Source organism: Chinchilla lanigera, unplaced genomic scaffold (genome assembly GCF_000276665.1).
Source record: "Chinchilla lanigera isolate Chin_1 unplaced genomic scaffold, ChiLan1.0 scaffold00121, whole genome shotgun sequence".
Lineage (NCBI taxonomy): Eukaryota > Metazoa > Chordata > Mammalia > Rodentia > Chinchillidae > Chinchilla > Chinchilla lanigera.
Genome location: NW_004955522.1, coordinates 3,720,365 through 3,734,510, shown reverse-complemented (window position 1 = coordinate 3,734,510; position 14,146 = coordinate 3,720,365). Strand labels below are relative to the sequence as shown.

Here is a 14,146-nt window from a genome sequence, read left to right as displayed (position 1 = left end):
CTGTATCTATCTTTTTTTTTTTTCTTTTGGTACCAGGAACCGAACTCATGACCTCAGGCTTGCCAGGCGAGTGCTTATGCCATTGAGCTATATCCCAGGCCCTACTGTATCTATCTGTTATTTTGCTCTTTATTTATATTTTGGGTTTCGTGTGTAGGAGAGACCATACAGTGTTTAAGCTGTGTGTCTGATTTATTTCACTTAACATTATCGTCTCGGGGTGCATCCATTCTCCTGCGAATGACCCGAGTTTACCCTTCTTTGCAGCAGAGCAGTACTCCATGGGGCGTAAACACCACACTGCCTTTGTCCGTTGATCTGTGATGGACACAGCCTGGTTCCAAGATTCAGCTATTATGAATTGTGCTGCTACAAACATGAGTATGAACGGGTCAGTGTAATCTGATGTCCTTAACGCTTTGGGACGATACCTAGAAGGGGGCTAGCTGGGTCAAGTGGGATTTCTACGCTAAGTTTTTGAGGAGTATCCATACTGATTTCTGCTATGCTTGTATAGCAATGTAGAGGAGTTCCTCCCCATCCCTGGAGCCTGTCAGACGTTTGTTGTTATTTGATTTCCTGATGAGGGCATTCTTGGATGGAGTTTCACTGTTGTTCTTATCAAAAGAGTCCCCCCCCCCAAAAGCCATTCAAGAGGAAACCAAAAATATCTCACCACCCAGAAGCAGCCATCGCTAATACTGATGAGCACACTCAGATCTGTCTTGATGTAGGTGTGCAGATAGAAGATAGCTATAAGTATTCTATTAAGGTGAGACTATAAAATGAGTGCTTTTTGGTGAGAAGTATTCATTTTAGTAATTTTATTTTGGATTCAGTGCAAGAAAAAGCTATAGTGAAACGGAAGGAATTGTTGGATTTTAAGCAGATGTGTTTTAGTATGAGAGACGTAATTAAATACTACTTTTAGAAGGGAGTAAAGTATGGGAGAGGAAGGGTGCATGGGGTTAGGCTGGAGGAAGAGGGAGGGGGAGGAAATGACAAGTGATGGGGTATTTTAAAAAGTGACACGTTTCACTTTTAACTAGTGTAATTAATTACTGCTGGGAGACATGAGAGCATTAACATACATTTATTCTTATCATTTCTTTCCCTGATTTTTAAAAGGTATACTATGATTATTTTTAATTTTCCAGGTTTAGAACATCGAAATTTATTGACATAAATACACTTCCCCTACTTCTCTACTGTTCATTTTATAATCAAATAGAGTCAACATGCATCATCTGCCCTTTCACCGTGTCTTTTGCATCCCTGAATTATTTATATTAGATCATCTCCTCGTACCTGGATTTCTTTTTCTTTTCTTTTATTTGGGGGGTGGTGGTGGTACTGGGGACTGAACCCAGGACTTGGTGCATACTAGCAAGCACTGTACCACAGAGCTACATCCCAGCCCTGGATTTCATTTTGAAGTCATTGTTTCAATAGTGATTGATGTGTCCTCTATTCCTTGGGGAAAAATGTTCAGCTGGGTATAATAGTCTCAGAATATACTTTCTTTCATTTGGAATTTTGTGGTCATTATTATCATTTCTATCTTCATTTCAGGAAACTAATTTGTATTTTGTCTATTTTTTTTTGTTTGTTTATTTTTCTGGTACCAGGAATTGAACTCATGACCTTGCGCTTGCCAGGCAGGTGCTGTGCCACTGAGCTAAATTCCCAGCCCCTGTATTTTGTCTTTAAGTATAGCCTTTGCTCCATTTGTTGGATTATCTACTTAAGGAATGGCATCCATTTGTTAGATGAACTTTTTGTCTTCCATTTCTATTAGGTTCTCTCTAACAGTTCTGAGATAGCTGTCGTTTTAATTGTACTGCAAGCCTTTTATTTTAGTAACTCAGCTTTCTGTTCTGAATGATTTATTAGTTTCATGATGCTGGTTTTGGGTGCTTGACTTGTTTCCTCAGTTCTTCAGTAACCATTTTTAAGAACTCTCATTCTGTTGTTTTATCATCTTATTTGGTAAGCTTGTTTTACTGAGATTCATGTTCTTTTCATTGTATCCTCTGAATTCAATGTAAGGTGCTTTCTTCTCTTTTTGGTCAAGATTTCTTCTTGGTTGAATTCTTTGTTTTATATTTGTGCGACATTTTCCTCCCTCTCTCCCTCCTCTTTCTCTCCTTCTTCCCCTTTTCCCTTCCTTCCTTCTGTCCTTCCTTTTTTGGTAATAAATCTGTACTGTTTCTATAACCTTTCTTTTCATCTTGTTGTGTTTTGGAAGCTCTGACCAGACACTCTCTTGTAATTTATAATGTAGGTGACTTCTGGACTCTTTTCTTACTTTGAGACCTGATTATTTCCTCTTTAAGCTGTGTTCTGGGGATTAGGTATTTGGTGTTCCAGGAATTTATCTGTGGCCTCGGGGAACGGCAAGTGGAGGGAGAGAGGGAAAAATGCTGTAAGAGCGGGCTGAACTTTAATCTTCCTTCTAACATTTTGCTAACCGCTGGGGATGTGGCTCAGGGGTAGAGCACTTGTCTAAGGCTACGCCAACCATCTTGGGTCCGGATGCACTCCGTTCTGTTGGGAGATACACACTCATTCCTGTCGGGGTGGGAGATCTTCATGGTTTGCTTTCCAATCAGCGTGTAGGTTTGGGGCCTTCTTTTCTTCTACTCACTTTTCCCTGTTGTTTCTTGCTTTCTTCTCACTTCTTTCCAGCAACCATTTCCTCTGTTTCTGTATCAGAAGAGAAAAAGATAAGATTTGGGGTGAGAAGTAAAAGACCTGTGATCTTGTTGGTTTATAGGTATGACTTTGCAGGGAACGGGGCCTGGTTTTTAGGTATGAATTGTGGGGAGAGGATAAGTTGAGGGTGTTGCCATGTTCTACTTTTTGCTCTACTCCGGAATTTTTTGCTTATTTATCTTTCATTCGTTTACACCTGGGGGCCCCATTGCTCTTTTGTTCTGCTGATTTAAGTCACTTTTGTTTGTTCTGACAGGTTTTGGGGTTGGGAAATTTGGGAATGTGACTTCAATTACCTTCTTACCCTCTCGGTCTGGAACTTCAGAAGTTTCATTTTTTACACGATAGTCTTATTGCCTATAGGCCCACCACTTTGTTTTATTTTTTTGTTTTTTTCCCGGTACCGGGAATTGAACTCATGACCTTGCGCTTGCCAGGCAGGCGCTGTGCCGCTGAGCTAAATCCCCAGCGCCAGGCCTACCACTTTGATTTAAGAAAAATCCTTGGGCTACAATATAGCTTAGTGGTAGAACACTTATGTATGAAGTCCTTGGTTTGATCCTGAAAACTTCAAAAGAAGTCCTTACTGGCCCTTGCCTGCATCTATCCACTTGAATGTGCATTTGCTCATTTGTTCAGCAATTATTTTTATTCAAGACACTGTGATAGGACCGGGGCGTGCCACAGTGATACAGTACTAGTGTAGCATGCCTGAGGCCCTGGGTTTGAGCCTCAGTATTCCCTCCCTCAAAAGGCACTGTGATAATTAAACTTTTTCTATAGCGTTGCTTCCAGATTGCACATACTTATATCCCATATCCAAGTGGTCCAAAGAGTTCAAGTACTAGCACATCATATACAAACCTACCAACAAAATGGAAAATTTAAGATATTTTTTTCCAAGTTGTTGAGAGGTACCTTGAGGAATAAATTAAATGGTAAACTTATTCTTTCAATTAAAAAGTTTTTGAAAGCATTGTTCACTTTAGACCTACCTGAACACACACACACACACACACACACAAAGCCTGAATTATTTAAAACCTTTAGTCATCAGCCCTGCTATTAATCTTCTACCTTCTTTTTTTTTTTTGGTTTTTCTCCGGTACCAGGAACTGAACTCACGACCTTGCGCTTGCCAGGCAGGCACTTTGCCGCTGAGCTAAATCCCCAGCCCCTCTTCTACCTTCTTGGTGAACTCTTCTCTTAAATTTTTCTATTTCTTTGTAATTGCAGCATTGGTATTGTATAAAACATTATGTTTTAGGAACTATTTTCTATTATTTTTGTTCTCCACACTTGCTTATCTCAGTTTACAAATATTTAGGGGATATGAATTTCCTACATAAGTGGCAGGGGCAGAAGCAGGAGAAAAATGGAACTCAGCATAATTCCTATACCTGTTTCCCAAATGTTATGTGCTGCTGTTGTCTTGGAATATATAGGACATTTTTGTTTACAGAGAATAAAATTTAGTTCTTGTTTATGGTGAAAAATTACTGTGTGTAAAATTTTGTATCATTTTTTAACCCCATGATACATCATTAGCCTTTTTCAAACAATTTCTTCAGGCTCTCAGATATCATTTTTATTGGATATGTCATAATTTATAGTACCATTTCCCCAGTGTTAGACATTTAGTTTCTAGTTGTTATTTTTTGTAATAGCTGACAATGTAATAAACACATTTGTGACATACAGCTTTTTGCTTTTGTTGAATTATTGCCTTAGGATACTTTTCCAGGGGTGAAATTACTGGAAATGTTTTATAGCATTGCTTTCCAAAGAGGTCATTTTAATTTATAATGGTACCTGTAATGTGGGAGCATTTTCATTCCATTGCATTCCAACTTGGCCCACATGTACCGTATATTCTTAATTTTGAGAAATTTTGCCCAATTAGGAAGTTTTAAAATGTCTCTCTAGTTTGCTTTAGTCTGCATTAGAATTTAACAGCATGGATATTTCCCCCCGTGGTTTGGTTAAACATTTGTTTTGCTCCATGTAAGCTACCTTTTTGAGACAGGGTCTCACTATGTAGCCCAGGCTGGCCTCAAACCTGTGGTGATTCTCCTGCCTCAGTCTTCCAAGTTCAGGGATTGTACATGTGTGCCACCATGCCTGGTCATTTAAATTGTTTCTTTCCTTTCTTTATCTATGCTTGGATCTTGTGTTACGGCAAAAATTCGGGCTGTATTCCGAGAGACCAAAGAGAACAGACAAAGTTTTAATTTAGACTGGTCCCCTCTCATCCCCACTTGCAAGTCAGGGAACTGGGCATGGACCTGTCTTTGTTCCCAGGTTATATACATTTTTGGTTTCCATGGTAACAGAAAGGAATGTTGTAGCCCTGGCCACATGTTGTTTTCCTTGTGCCATGTAACTGGGTCAGGCTCCTGTCATGAACCCAAGCACAATGATATGTATTTTCTGTACTCTGTTCTATATGTCCCCCTTTAGATAACCATACATTTCCTTTATGCTTACAATCCGTATCTAGGGCCATGGAAGGGATGAAACAAGCCAGGCAGGGTCATAGGTGGTTATCTGGGCCCTGGTGTTCTTTATCTTTGGAGAAGCATTCCAGGGCTAAGTCAGGACTGCAAATTTAACTCTTTACAACCCTCCGGGATGTTTCTCAAGACATTTTGAGGCTTGCATTAAGACTAGAATTATTCTATCTTAAAATGATATGCTAAGAGTCATTGTCCCCTACACTTGAAGTGTCTGTATAACTATGGATTACCTCAAAGTGTGATACGTTTAATGTAAATATAGTACTTTCCTGGTCTTTTTTCCACCCTCAAGTGCATTTTTATTACTTATTTTATTTTTTCTCTCTTTTTAAAAACTGGTACATTTTAAATACACATAATGATCACATTCATCTTAGGGAATTTGTACCTGTACACGATATATCTTTGTGTGTGTGTGTGTGTGTGTGTGTGTGTGTGTGTGTAAAGATAACATGATGTGGAATTTATTGTTCCTGGGTACAGGCAGACAGAGAGCCAAAAGGCTGTCTGCAGGGAACAAAGAGAAGTGGGCTTTTTTTTATAGGGCTTGAAAGAAGGCAAGGGACATTAGGTGGGAAGACGTTAGTAAACATCAGTGGTCAGAGTTCTCTGGATGTTTTGTGCCTCAGTGGGCAAAGTCCTTGAGGTGTCTGGTGTAAGTGTTTTGGTGTCTTCAGATGTCCGAGTGTTTGGAAGGTCCCCTGCTCCATCTCACCTCTTTTATGGCATCCTGTGGTCGCTGAGGGCAGCCCTGGTGCCGTGCTGTGAACAAATGCCTCTGCTGGCAGACAATTGGGTCCTGTTACATCATATATCTCGATTCTTTTCTTTTCCCATTCCTCTCTCCTCCTTTCAACCCCTATTGCCCTCTTTATTCATAAAAGCTTTGTTTCCATTTTCTCCTTCTCTTTTTTTTCCTTGTCCCTTCCTTCTCCCCTCTCCCTCTCCTGTTTCTCTTCTTACTTGAAATTTTTTTTCCCATTTCCCAATATCTATTATACATTCTGGTCCTTGTTTACACTTTTGGTTTCTGGATAGCAGAGAAACTATGCAGTATTTACACATATGTGTTTGATTTATTTCACTTAAGAGTATGGTCTGAAGGTTCATCCATGTAGCAATAAATATCTTAAGTTTATCCTTCTTTATGGCAAAGCAATACTCCATTGTGTAAGAAAACCACATCTTCTTTATTTATTCATCTGTTGATGGGCATTTGGGCTGTTTCCAAGATTTAGCTATTACAAACTGTGTCACTATAAACATGGGTGTACCTATATCACTGTGGTATGATGGTTTTAATTATTTTGGGAAGATACCAAGAAGGGGAATAACTGGGTCAAATGGAACTTTATAGCCCAGTCTGGCCCTCGAACTCACAGCAATCCTCCTGCCTCAGCCTCCCGAGTGCTGGGTTTACATGCGTGTGCCACCACGCCTGGCCTAGGAGAATTCTAATGTGCACAATCCCTATGTGTTTGTCCATTAGCCTTTCATAGAGTGGTGATATTTTGGGTTTCCTTTCTTACTGTCAAACTCTGGGTCAGATTCCTGCTCAGGCCTGCATACGGTCGTGCTAATTTTGAGGAGTAGCTGAGCTACAAGGTTCATTAGTCCAAAACTTACCTAATCTGTCTCATTCCCTTTCAAGGCTGAGGACACTGACTAAGATAAGGGTAGCCAAACTAATTTTCAGGAACTCTCAATGGCCAGATGTTACAAGATCCCTTTCTAGAACTCCCTAGATTGATGCCCAGAAGTCTCCAAACCTATAATCACTTTGGATTCAAGAGCAGCAAAGCTTCACAGACCATCCCATGAAGAGACCACCTACACCCAAGAACAAGCAGTTGCTACCTACCCAGTCCTCCTCCTGAGTAAGGACAGTTGTCTCATGGGAGCCCAACTGACCCATGAGTGATAGGGTTCCTCTGGAACTGTGGAAACCAGAACTGAGGAACCCAACTCAGCTAATCTTTAAGGCTCACCTTGTGCTTTTGTGAGCGGGCCAGATTGAACCTGTGCACCGCCCTGCTTCGTCCCTCCAGTTACCCTATCTGGAGTCTTCTCCTACTCTTCCTTAACTCTGCCTAAACCTATCTATGCCTTACACTGAGGCACCCTGAAGTTATTATTTTTTCATGATGTGAGTCAAGAACCTACAGGGACTTCCCACAGCAGTGGGAGTAGGTTTTCTTTTGCAGTGAGTGCTCTGTTCCTTGAGAGAGTGATATCACTGGTATGAAGTGGAGAAAATGGACACATTTGTTTTCTTCACTTGAGTTACTTCCAGTGCTACTTGAAATTTATTTTGGATAATATTTGGATCATCCAACATCTGCATTCTAAACTGTTAGTCTTTGGGAAAATGTAGGAGCTCTGTGAGAAGCAGATTCTTCGGGGTTGTTGCTTGATCCTGCACAGAATTAACCAGGAGGGTAAGGCGGTTCAAGCCGGCCTTACCCAGGACTTTTTAGGGAGGGATGAGGGTGTCCCATGAGGAAGAAACCTGTCTCTCCTCACCCATAACTTACAGGGATGGGAAACTGCATTGCTTGTTTTGGTTTCCACTCAGCTATGGAACTGAACGTGGCTCAGCACTTTGGGTCCTCACAGGAAGGTTGGGAAGTCTCAACCTTATTCAAACAAACATTCCTGCAGCAGAGCCTTCCCTGGTGACTTGTTATGTGTCATGATTTTTTTTTAATTACTGTCCCCTAGAACAAATTCCTTTAATTCTAACCACCTATCTCAGTTTATAATTCTACGCTCATCTGTATGGTTTTTGATTAATTCCTGTTAGCAACAGTAGACTATAACCTTCATGAGGGCAAACTCCACGTGTTTTGCTAATATGGTATCCTAAGAGCACAGTGCTTGATAGTCACTTATTACATGCATGGATGGATAAACAAATGGATGGGTAGGTGGATGGATGGATGAATAGATAAACTCATGAACTGAAAACCACTTGGTTGATTCTCTGATGCTACAAGGGATATGCCATAGAAATGCATTCAGGAAGCAGATTGTGTTCCGCGCATAGCTGTGGGGTAAGAATTAGGAAGCAGTTCCTAAGGTGGAGGCCACAGAGCCACCTGAAAATCTCCTGATGGCAGCTTCCAGGATAAAAAATGAAGTCAGACAAATCCGGGTGGTGGGGGTTTAGGAATGTCCACAGATTGTATGTGGAATTAACCCTGCAGGTTACAGAATGTCTGCCTGTGATCTATGTGGACAGTCAAGGCTAGAAAAGCTGGGCTTAGCTCATGTGGGGTCCTCTCTCCAATAGAGGAGGTGGGAGAGGCACAGAGATCCAGAAAGATGGACATAGGCAATTCTTTGGCACAAGAAGGTGCCATATATGGGGCTGTTATTTGAGTAAAAGACAGTGGTCTAATCTCCAGATGTGTTCCTTGATCCCTTGTTCCCTGTCTTTGGTCTTTTCCATAGAAGAAGTCTCACAGTTGACATCAACAGCTGGGTTTTAGGCCAGCTGTGGACTGTGGGGGTTGTCCTCATGAGTCACCTAACCTCAGTGACACTAATTCAGCACTGTGCCTTCCTGAGCTTCTTCAGGATGGAGACTTTGTGGTACATGTACTTTGGTGTGTGGGACAGGGGAAGTGGGGGTGGTGACACATGACCTTGTGTTGGCAGATGCTGTAAAACATATACAGGCCCAAACTTGCATGAAAATCCACAACTTAGTTTTTAAAAATACTGACACTAAAAAAAAAAAAAAAAAAAAAAAAAAAATACTGACACTGTATAGACAAAACAACAAAGTTGGCTACCCATTTCTCTTTGTAACCATTGCTTCTAAGTTAGGTAAGGTCCAGTGGTATGGTTTGGTTCTGGGTGTCCTCCCAAAGCCTCATACAGTCATGGGGCAGGATTCTAGAGTTCACAATTGACTCATGGGTGTGAGTGTTACACCTGCCCTGGGGCAGATAGTTTGCATATGTAAGGGAGAGAAAGAGGCTGCTTGCAGCCACTCCTCCCTTTTGCTCTTGCTGCTTTTGCTATCTTCTGTCCCATGAACTGTTGCCCTATGCCATGTGCCACCCTGCCTTGGAGCCAGCTGAGTATGGACTGAAACCTCCATGAACTGTAAGCTAAAATAAACGTTTCCTTCCTTAAATTTGGGTGTTGGGTATTTTGTCTCAGCAACGAGAGAAAAAGTAAGTGAGACACCCAGAATCCAGATTATAAAGCCCAACACGCAAACAGAAAAGTGTCTCATTACCAAGGTGGAGAAGTATGATAGGGACAAAGACGGTGCAGGGAACCTGGAAGCCAGACACAACAACAGAAGCAGAGCTTCATTCACCTCCCCACTGGTCAGCTCCAGCTGGGCATCCATCCCATAGAAACCCGGGCTCACTGTGTCAAACACTGAACACATCCCATTCCCTGGTGTCCCCCTTCTGAATAAGCAATACCACTGTTTACACGTCTGTGTTGGAAAACAAGGAGGCACCTACTACTTCCCTTTGTCTTCCCTTCCTATGCAGCTGTGCGTCAAATCTGGTTGATTCTGTCTCCTACCGTTGCCCCACCCTGCCTGTCTCTCCTTCTGGTCTCCACCACCTTCCAGCATCTCTAGCCAGGCACAGTGAAAGCAGGCTTCTCCAAAACTAGTCTCCCTGCCTTTGTTTTTCTTCCTCTCCAAATCTGATCCTAGCACAGGCCACAGATGGTCTGCATTCTTGTGGGAGAAAGAGCCTTCACGGTCCCACTTCTGTGAGTTATCCCAGCTTTATCTCCTCAGCTTCTCATCTTTACGGTCTAGGCTCCAGCTAGGATGAGCCTCCTTCAGTTCTAGCGGTATGCGGGTCACTCTGCTTTTTGCTTCCAATTGCCCTCTAGCCCCATACCTGTTTCCTGCCTAATTCCTACCCATCCCTTCAGTCTAGTTAGACATCACTCCTTGGACTCCAGTGCCAGCAGGGTAGGGGATCTCCTGTCTACTCCTGCAGTGTCCTCAGAGCTGGTGTCAGTCGGTTGGAATTGCCTGTTCATTGTTTATGAGTGCTTAAGGAATGTTTGTACATTGAGTGAATGAACAAAAACAACAGACAGATTGGCTTGCAACAAAAAGGAGCTTATTAAGACGAGATAGATTGTTCAGGGCATGAGTCGTAACTATCACTTTCTGGGTAATGAGACAGTGGGTAATTCTCATTCTCTCCTCCGGCTTCTTCCCTCCCCTCCTTTTCTCCCTCCCTCTCCTTTGGCCTGGGTACTTTCTAAGTTGTCTATTACCAATGCATGTTTGTTCTACACTAATATAAGAAAAATGACTCGTTCATTTCATTGCTGTAAAGCATGAAGATTGCATTCTGGGTTGTGAATTTTGCACCACAAAGATCTGACACTGAACTCTGGTTGTTGTTCTTGAAGGCCAGTAACAGCTTTCTATTCTGGATCTTTCCTTGAGCTCCATTTCAGCATTTCAAGGATTTTTAGCCGGTTACATTAGATGTATGCAATGAAGTGGCTAAAAAAGTCTGTAGAAGGCTACACGTAGGCAAAATAGCAAATGACATTTAAAAAGAATCAAAAACACTCTGAGGGACTGAATGCTACATGTCACAGAAAAATGAGTTCTGACAAATATTTGTTACATATATGAAATTAAGGTGGACGTGTCCTTGGGTGTGTACACTGAAAGTCTCAGTAGTATAAATTCCTCCTTATGTGCCCTGTGGGTGCCACGTGGCTGAGTGTGCTGCTTCCTGTTTATTCCTTATGGTCTTTTTAACGCAAGACCCCCAACTCCACTCCCACCCCAGCCTGTGGATAGGCACCTCTTGCCTGAAGGAAAACCTTCCTAGGCCAGTCATCTGGGTGTGAGGTGGGTCCTCAGGCAGGAAGAGCAGGGTGGAAGTTTTATCTCAGGTCAGAGACAGTGCCTTTCAAATCTCAAACTCTTGTTCCTATGGATCTAGACTCCCAGGAATGAACTGTCTAGGAAACTTCACCCACTCTGCTTCCATCTCTGGCCAGCTCATTCTCCACAGTGCCTAAGGCTACACAACATCTCCCAAGATGTAGCTTGCCACCCAAGCATTCTCCAAATGTATGGATTTGTGGGGGAGGAATTGCAATAGGACAAACTAGAGATGTCTAAGCTCTGTCCCCGAAAGTGTGGAGCCTCTGCTGTGATGGTTGTGCAAGGTTAGGGGTTGGGGTCACCTGAGGGTTGCTTGACTCATCTGCCTGTGCTGCTGTTGGCTCTTAGCTGAGGCCTGCAGTCCTCTCCACAGGGTTTTCCTGCCAGAGTTCACTTGGTCTTTCTCACAGGATGACTGGTTTCTCTTGAGCAGGCGTCCACACAGGAGCCTGTGTCATTTTGATGGCCTGTCCCTGGGAGTCACACAGCACACTTCCATGCCTTGACTCAAAGGGGGTGGGAAGACGCTTTCCCTTTCTGAGGGAAAAGAGTACGTGTCACCCTGGGAAAGCACGAGGGCTGGGAGACATGTGGTCAGTTAGGAACTCGCCTGCTCAGAGACTCCAGTGACATTCCATTGCATGCTTGAGATAAAATCCCAAAGCCATGACCTCCCTTTCCCTTACCCACTGAGCAGCTTATCTGGGTTTCTGACACATCCACTTGCTGCTCCACCCAGGCCCTTCACACGGGCTCCTCCCAACCTGGCGCCATGTCATTCCTTCTTTGCAAGGACACCTCCTCCTCTGTGAATCTCAGATTACAGGGTCACCTTCAAAGAGGCCTTCTCGGACCACCTAAATAGGCTCAGATATTCTCTGTTACTACATCGTCCTCATTTTCTTTATTGGGCTAATCCCTTTGGGATAGTGGATTGGTGTCTTTGTTAAGTATGAGACCTATGCCTATTTTATTGAGCCCCACAGCCTAGCATTGTACCTTTCACATGCTACCCTGTAGAGATGGATTAGATGAACAGATGAGTGGAACACATAAGTGTAACAAAGTGCTTACCTCAGAGAGCCTGACTGAGAGCTGATTCCAGGTCCACTCTCTGCTCTTCCACAAGGTCTTTGTGCTGAGTTTCTATTACGATTTAGATCTAGAATGTGCCCCAAGGACTTTTTGGAAGGTGATTGGATTGTAGGAGCTCTACACTCGACAGTAGACTCGTCATTGCTAACTGTGCTGTTGGGAGGCGAGGCCGGGTTGGAAGAGGTGTCACTGAGGATGCCTTTGGAGGGTGCATCTCCCTCCCTCACTCCTCCCCTTTTCTCTCTGATTCCTGCCTGCCATGTAGTGAGCAGCTTTCCTTCACCATGCCCTTCGGTCATGCAACTTCTACTATGTCGTCAGCAACCATGGACTGAATCCCCCAAAACCGTGAGCCAAATTAAAACTCTCGCTCTTTAAATTGTGGGTATTGGCTGGGTGTTTGTCCCAGCAATGGGACAGCTAACTAATACAGTTCTCTTCTGCTTTCCCTTAGTACTTGCAAGCTTGATCTTCTGCTCCACCCTTGCCCCCACTGTGTTCAGGGGCATTAAAAAAGGATGGCATCAAGTGGAAACAGTGTCCTCCCATCACTAGCATGCTGGTGGCTACTTCAGACTTCAGAAGGAAGACATACCTGGGAACAAGAGTTTGGAGATCCAGCTGCCCTTCCTAGCATGGAGGTTCAATGGGGTTCATTTTACATTTCTGCCTCGACAAATCTGGGTTTTACTGATATTAATGAAGGTCACACTTTTATTACAGTTGTCAATGTAGTGAAAAACACTGCCACACAAATATTCTTACAAAGAGCTGGTATGTCATGTAGAAAATGTCTCAAATGTTAAAAAGATGAATTTTTAGGTTGCTGTCATCAGGCAAATTGACTGCAGGTCACAGTGACTTATCTTTGGCTCGTAACTTCCATTAACAAACCCACTTAATAATTATAATCATCTTTCCTTTTCTCACTCTGTACTGGCTCTGTGACCTCCTTGTTAATCTTCAAAGTTGTGCAGAATATCCCACCTCAGGACCTTGGTAGTCACCGTTGCCTCTGCCCCAAGTACTCTTGTCCTGCGGGGTTCACAGCTCACTTCCTCCTCGAGTTTTTGCTTGGTGAACATCTCCACAAGGTCCTCTCCTCTCTGACCATCCTTTTTAAAGTTGCCACCTTCCTGCCACGGCAGGCCTCATGTCCCCTCCAAAGACTTAGCTCCTTTTAATATTCCATATAGTAGATTTTATTTTCCATTAGTTGCCTGACTGCTGTCACTAGATGTTGCACTCTAGGATGGCAGAAATTTGTGTCTGCTTTCTTCATTGCTCTACCCCCAGCTCCTACAGACAAGTAGCTACTCAACAAATACTTGTTACATGAATGAATGAGTAATTCCATTCATACATAGCCTTCATTCTGGGCATATTACAGTTTTTTTCTGTTATTATAATACTGGAGATATATTAAATTTTGTGCTATATTTATTTTTTGTACAGGTAATAGTATAAAATCTTAAACAGTACTTAGGATGCTGACTTGGATTTTCTAGCACATATATTCTTCTCTAAAATTAAAATAAATATCTGATTATGTTGTTAAATCTCTCTCAAGCTATTTTATTTATTTATTTATTTTTATTTTAAAGAGTAAAAGAAGGACAACATAGCAATAGGGGGGTTCACTGAATTACAGACAAAGTGGTAGGACATTATCATATTACAGTTTTGATAATCACCAATAGAAGCCTATAAGATATTTTGTATTGTCTCTGTTTTATTGAAAAGGAAACAGAGGCTCAGAGAGATCAAGTAACTTACCTGCAGGCACACAGCTACTATCTGACTCATTTGGGCAAATAATTCCTTGAGTCTGTTTCCAAAATCGCTGTGCTGTTTAGTTCTGCATTCTCGCCTATTGGTATAAACACCTCGGAGAAACTCAGCCCTGTTTCATTTTGGGTGA

General features: G+C 42.5%; 1 long non-coding RNA gene across 1 annotated transcript; it reads left to right on the top strand.

Annotated features, from left to right (window-relative positions):
- Nucleotides 1-277: 277 nt before the first annotated feature.
- On the top strand, nucleotides 278-13,641 carry LOC106147137. The gene is made up of 3 exons (XR_001231898.1): nucleotides 278-391; nucleotides 12,491-12,573; nucleotides 12,680-13,641. It is a non-coding gene; the product is annotated as an uncharacterized LOC106147137 (long non-coding RNA).
- The last annotated feature ends 505 nt before the right edge of the window (nucleotides 13,642-14,146 follow it).